The following is a 7500-nucleotide window of genomic DNA, read 5'->3' as shown; positions in this document are numbered from 1 at the left end:
TCTTTTCCTGGCCTGTTTTCTCCTGCTCTGCTCCTCTCCTCCTCTGGAGTCTATCGTCTCTGACTCTACTGCAATCAGGCTAACTTCTGGGCCTGCTCTCTTTGTCTCTCTCTCCCTCCTGTGTCTCTCCTTCTACCTCTGGTAACTTTAATTTTACATTTAAGCTGGGTACAATTAATATCATATGTTTTATCATTTCATGTTTTATCATTTTATACAGTTATTTTGTTATTAATGCAGTTGTAACCATTGAGAATTATTGTCATTAACTCAGCTCATTTTCTAGTATTTGTGAATTACTTTTGATTTAACATTAATATTTAATTGCTCCATATTGCAATACAATACAATCACATTATATCAACGCTCTCCCACATTTATAGCTATTAATACTGCCCTTAGTTCCGTTTTTGGTATGAGATTGCAGAAGAATGGTTTGACTAGAAATGTACAGTTTACCATCATGCTGATCACTTTTTAGTCACTCGGCAGAACTACAGTTCGAACCGCCGTGGTTAAGACCTTTCTTACAACTACATACAATAACTAATAAATAAATGATGAATAAACTATGTTTGTTTACATTTAATAAATGCCGCCTTGATAAACAATAATTTTCTTTTTTAAAAAACGTGAAAAAAACCTAGTGTAAATATATAAATCTATATTAGTACTACTATGAAAACCTTTCCATGCTCTGTTAAATATTTAAAAATTAATAAATAATAATAATGAATCATTTTATCTTCAAGTGTAAATGAGAAAAATTAAAGGAAACAGAGAGCTGCATTCTGTGGCCAGCAACACCGTTTCAAATATATACACACATTTACTGCACAAGCAGTATTATTAGACATTGCATAAAGTTGATCTCATAACCACACACACACGCATGGTTTGCAAGGTAGTCTTGCAAAGGAAATGACAATCATTATTTAAAGCACCAGTGTAGAGAACCACATGCAAACAGGCTTTACTCATTCCACTGCTTATTCTGGAGAGAAAAAAGTATGCAAAGCCCGTCTAAAAGTGAGCATGGGCACATATTTAAATTAGCCAACACCAAAACTAGCCATCAGTGTGCGTTACATTCATCATCATGTGTACATGCTTTAGCACAACCACTGAATACTCCAGCGCTCATTTGTGAAATAAATAAAATATTTTCTAATTTATTCCAACCTAAAAACTAATCTAACTTCTTCTCTCACAATAGTTCTTAATGTAATCATTTTCTTTCTACTTAATTCTTTGTTTATTAGGGGACGCCACAGCGGAATGAACCGCCAACTATTCCAGCATATGTTTTATGCTTTGGATGTCCTTTTTGGGACTGGGAAAAACCCATACACACTCATTCACACACACACACGTATACACTACGCCCAATTTAGTTCATCAATTCCCCTATAGCGCATGTGTTTGGACTATGGGGAAAACCGGAGCACCTGGAGGAAACCCACGCCAACACATGGAGAACATGCAAACTCCACACAGAAATGCCAACTGACCCAGCCGGGACTCAAACCAGTCACCTTCTTGCTGTGAGGCAACAGTGCGAACCACTTAGCCACTGTGCCACTCTATAACTATATCACTTACAATAATATAATTATATAATTTAATAACTGAATGCAATTCTGTCTGAAATGATGATAAATATGTCAGATCTAGTGGTTGAAGAAGTTAATCATTCTATTTATTTTCGATTGCACATAATATTTTTGTTATTTTACAAGATATCCAGCCTGAACTGCAATGCATTGTGTTCATTTGGTTAACTATGCAAGTTAGTTAATTACACTGCAAATAATGCTTTTCTTAATTAGATTTGGCCTTGATTTTAGTCCAAATATCTAAAAATTCCTAAATCAAGAAGCATTTCCTAGACAAGGATAAATCTTGTCTTGTTTTGAAAAATAATGAGTCAATATTACAGTTTTTCTCAGTGGCTTTGGTGCATTTCTCACTACACTATTTACATTTGCACAACAGGTCATGCATTTCTCAAAACAGTCACTTGTGCACATCCTAGTGGCAGTTTCTCATTCCTTTCAAAAAATTGCGAATGCTTTTGGACATGCATCAATCGCTTTCATTTAACTCTCTGCTGTTTATATCATTATCATTTGCTTCTGTCATGTCAGTCAAAATGAACTAAACTTGTAAATGCTGAATAGTCACTCCATATAAAACTGTACGTTTTTCCTTCAAACAAACCAACAAATCTGCCAATGGAAGATGAAAAATAATCTTGTTTTCAATTTGAAATAGTAAAAACTATTTATTTACTCATTGACAACAGTGCTTTTCTTTCTTTTTTTTGGTTTGTTTTTTTGCTGTAGATAATTAAAAAAATTAGACGGACGGACGGACGGACGGACGGACGGACGGACGGACGGACGGACGGACGGACGGACGGACGGACGGACGGACGGACGGACGGACGGACGGACGGACGGACGGACGGACGGACGGACGGACGGACGGACGGACGGACGGACGGACGGACGGACGGACGGACGGACGGACGGACGGACGGACGGACGGACGGACGGACGGACGGACGGACGGACGGACGGACGGACGGACGGACAGACAGACAGACAGACAGACAGACAGACAGACAGACAGACAGACAGACAGACAGATAGATAGATAGATAGATAGATAGATAGATGGATAGATAGATAGATAGATGTTTGTCTGTTTAATGGTATAAGCAGATTTTCTCAGCACATTTCTAAACAATAGTGTTAATAACTCATCTCTAATAACTGATTTATTTTATCTTTGCCATGATGACAGTAAATAATATTAGCCTAGATATTATTCAAGACACTTCTATACAGCTTAAAGTGACATTTAAAGGCTTGACTAGGTTAATTAAGTTAACCCGGCAGGTCAGGGTAATTAGACAAGTCATTGTATAACAGTGGTTTGGTCTGTAGACTATCGAAAAAATTCATAGCTTAAAGGAGCTAATAATATTGACCTTAAAATGGCTTTTAAAAAATTTAAACCTGCATTATTTCTCCAGAAGAACAAATATTATCAGACATACTGTGAAAATTTCCTTGCTCTGTTAATCATCATTTGGGAAATATTTAAAAAAGAAAATAAAAAATCCAAATGGGGGCGAATAATTCTGACTTTAACTGTACACACACACACACACACACACACACACACACACACACACAAACACACACACACACACACACACACAAACACAGTATATATAAGTGCAATAATAATATTGATGTGAAAATAGTTTTTCTTTTATTCCAGCCAAATCAAAAATACAACTTTATCCAGAAGAAAGAAATAGAATGAGTAAGAACTAAAATGACACAATAATTTTGTCTTCAACTGTATATGGCAAACAATCTAAATATTACCATGTCTAACTCTTCCAATATTGTCCAAATATAGATATAATGTTTATAAAGATACTAACAATGCAGTAAAAAGCACCAGTGCACTCTAATAGATGCTGGGTTGTCATGCTTATAAACCAGCATTGGGTCAAATATAAACATATACATAACATTAGGGTTTTTTTTTTTAATGAACTTTAAATGACACTTTTTGTCCGTATTTAACCCAACATTGGGTTAAAACAACCCAGCATTATTTTTAGTGTTAGAACATCTGCTATAAACAACAAAACATCACCAATATATTGACGCTAAAAAAAATTTAAATAAAATATAAGCAAGAGCTAGTTCTGGTGTAAAAGCTACAAATGCTGGAAATAAACCTCAAATTAGTCTTTCATTTCCCTTTCAGTCCATGCAAACTGTGTTTTCCCCACAGAGAGAAGGACGAAACAACTCAGCAGTTAATATTAGGTTTAAGTTGTGATGTCAGGTGACCAAAATTCAATGACAAGTCAGCGTCTAAGGATGTTATTTTGACCATCAATAATAAAGTTAAGTGACGTTGATATTTGGTTGATTTTAGGCTGGAAAGTGGCCAAAATCCAACGTCGAGCCAACATCTTAAACCAACATCATATTGACGTCAAATACTGACATTTATTCATCAAGTATGGCAACCAAAATCCAACATCTGATAGACGTTATAGTAGTAATGTCCACACAACGTCAAGCTGAAACATCATTAGACGATATTTGGTTGATTTTAGGCTGGAAAGTGGCCAAAATCCAATGTCGAGCGAACGTCTTATTGATGTCCAATACCGACATTTATTCGTCAGGTATGGCAACTGAAATCTAGCATCTGATAGACGTCATAGTAGTAATGTCCACACAACATCAAGTTGAAACATCATTAGATGTTGATATTTGGTTGATTTTAAGTTGAACACTGGACATTGAACACTGGACAAAATGTCTCGCCAGCGTCTAATGATAACGTTATTTTGACCTCCAATAAGGAACTTAAATGACGTTGATATTTGGTTGATTTTAGGCTGGAAAGTGGACAAAATCCAACGTCGAGCCAAAATCTTAAACCAACATCATATTGACGTCAAATACTGACATTTATTTATCAGGTATGGCAACCAAAATCCAACATCTGATAGACGTCATAGTGGTAACATCCACACATCAAGCTGTAACATCATTAGACGTTGATATTTGGTTGATTTTAAGTTGGACATTGGATATTGACGTTGAGTTCTGACATCAAGCCGATTTACATTGCCAAAAAAACCACAACGTTCCTATGACGTTGGGGTACAACATCAATCTGACGTCATGTTGATGTTTTGTGCCTGCTGGGAAGCTCTGTAAAGCAGATCTTTCTCTTCAACTGTATATTGCAAAAACAAAAAATTAATAATAATATTATCGCGATGTCTAACTCTTCCAATATTGTCCATCTCTAGTGTCTGCTACAGTACATGAACAAATGCTGATGCTAAAAATGTCAAACTGGACATGAAAAATACATTTTATCAAATAAAAATATTGTAAACGAAAAAAGCAGCAGGGTCAAATCCGGACAAGCTCAAATGAGGTTATTTTTTTCAATTATATTCAAACTACACTTTAACTCAATGAGAGTTTGTCCATATTTAACCCTACATTGGGTTTAAACAACTGAGCATTTAAGAGTGCGAGAACATCTGCTATACACGACCAAATGTCACCAATATTTTGACGCAATAATAATAAAAACCTCAACTATGGATGTAAGCTAGAGCTAGTTCTGGTGTAAAACCCACACATGTTATGAACCTCAAATTAGTTTCTCTTTCCGTGTATGCAAACCCACACAGAGGACAAAACAACCCAGCAGGCACACAATGTCATAAGATGTTAATATTAGGTTAGATTTAGGTCGTGACGTCAGGTGACCAAAATGTCTAGCCAGCGTCTAATGACAACGTTATTTTCACCTCGAATAAAGAACTTAAATGACGTTGATATTTGGTTGATTTTAAGCTGGAAAGTGGCCAAAATCCAATGTCGAGCGAACATTATATTGATGTCCAATACCGACATTTATTCGTCAGGTATGGCAACTGAAATCTAGCATCTGATAGACGTCATAGTAGTAATGTCCACACAACTTCAAGCTGAAACATCATTAGACGTTGATATTTGGTTGATTTTAAGTTGATTTTAAGTTGAACACTGGACAAAATGTCTCGCCAGCGTCTGATGACAACGTTATTTTGACCTCCAATAAGGAACTTAAATGACGTTGATATTTGGTTGATTTTAGGCTGGAATGTGGCCAAAATCCAAAGTCGAGCCAAAATCTTAAACCAACATCATATTGACGTCAAATACTGACATTTATTCATTAAGTATAGCAACCAAAATCCAACATCTGATAGACGTCATAGTGGTAATGTTCACACAACGTCAAGCTGAAACATCATTAGACGTTGATATTTGGTTGATTTTAAGCTGGAAAGTGGCCAAAATCCAATGTTGAGCGAACATTATATTGATGTCCAATACCGACATTTATTCGTCAGGTATGGCAACTGAAATCTAGCATCTGATATACGTCATAGTAGTAATGTCCACACAACGTCAAGCTGAAACATCATTAGACGTTGATTTTTGGTTGATTTTAGGCTGGAAAGTGGCCAAAATCCAACGTCAAGCCAACATCTAAAACCAACATCATATTGACGTCAAATACTGACATTTATTCATCAAGTATGGCAACCAAAATCCAACATCTGATAGACGTCATAGTGGTAATGTCCACACAACGTCAAGCTGAAACATCATTAGACGTTGATATTTGGTTGATTTTAAGTTGAACACTGGACATTGAACACTGGACAAAATGTCTAGCCAGCGTCTAATGACAACGTTGTTTTGACCCCCAATAAGGAACTTAAATGACGTTGATATTTGGTTGATTTTAGGCTGGAAAGTGGCCAAAATCCAATGTCGAGCCAACATCTTATTGATGTCCAATACCGACATTTATTCGTCAGGTATGGCAACTGAAATCTAGCATCTGATAGACGTCATAGTAGTAATGTCCACACAACGTCAAGCTGAATCATCATTAGACGTTGATATTTGGTTGATTTTAAGTTGAACACTGGACATTGAACACTGGACAAAATGTCTAGCCAGCGTCTAATGACAACGTTGTTTTGACCCCCAATAAGGAACTTAAATGACGTTGATATTTGGTTGATTTTAGGCTGGAAAGTAGCCAAAATCCAAAGTCAAGCCAACATCTAAAACCAACATCATATTGACGTCAAATACTGACATTTATTCATTAAGTATGGCAACCAAAATCCAACATCTGATAGACGTCATAGTGGTAACATCCACACATCAAGCTGTAACATCATTAGACGTTGATATTTGGTTGATTTTAGGTTGGACGTTGGACATTGATGTCGACCTGATGTTGTGTTTTGACATCATGCAACAAAATGCAACGTCCCCACAACACTGGGGTACAATCTGACGTCATGTTGACCTGTGCCTGCTGGGAAGGTCTATAAAAAGCTTTTTTTTTCTCTTCAACTGTTTATTGCAATGAAAAATCTAAATATCCCAATGTCTAATTCTTCCAATATTGTTCACTGATGACACCTTTTTTAACCCCACAGTTAGTTTGTCCGTTATCTAACCAAGCATTAGGTTAAAACAACACAGAACTTTTGTTTAAGAGTGAGAAAACGTTTGCTATAAACAACAAAACGCCACCAATATATTGACCCAAAAAAAGATATAAGCTAATGTGATGGATATAAGAAGGAGCTAGTTCTGGTGTAAAAGCTACATACGCTATAAATAAACCTCAAATTAGTCTTTCATTTCCCTTTCGGTCCGTGTGAACGGTGTGTTTTTCCCCACACAGAGGACAACGAAACACAATACACTAAAAGCAGATCTTTCACACTCTATTTGCACTTCATAGTGGCCTTAAAAATCACACGTGAGGCTAAACGGAGCCCTTTGTGGTTACACATTACAGATACAAGTGAATTCATCACTACAGATTCTGACAGAGAAGTGTGAGGAAAAACACACACACACA

General features: G+C 36.4%; 2 protein-coding genes across 5 annotated transcripts in view; one reads left to right on the top strand and one right to left on the bottom strand.

Moving 5' to 3' along the window:
- The window catches only part of blnk (B cell linker), a 221780-nt gene that overhangs the window by 149646 nt on the left and 64634 nt on the right, over positions 1–7500 (top strand). The gene's annotated exons all lie outside the window — the stretch shown is intronic.
- dntt (deoxynucleotidyltransferase, terminal) overlaps positions 1–7500 on the bottom strand; it is a 394622-nt gene that overhangs the window by 324241 nt on the left and 62881 nt on the right. The window lies entirely within an intron of this gene.

This window comes from Danio rerio, chromosome 13, assembly GCF_052040795.2.
Source record: "Danio rerio strain M-AB ecotype USA chromosome 13, GRCz13ab, whole genome shotgun sequence".
In the NCBI taxonomy this organism is placed as follows: Eukaryota; Metazoa; Chordata; class Actinopteri; order Cypriniformes; family Danionidae; genus Danio; species Danio rerio.
Note: the sequence above shows the minus strand (reverse complement) of the source record. Positions and strands in the feature narration are given on the sequence as shown.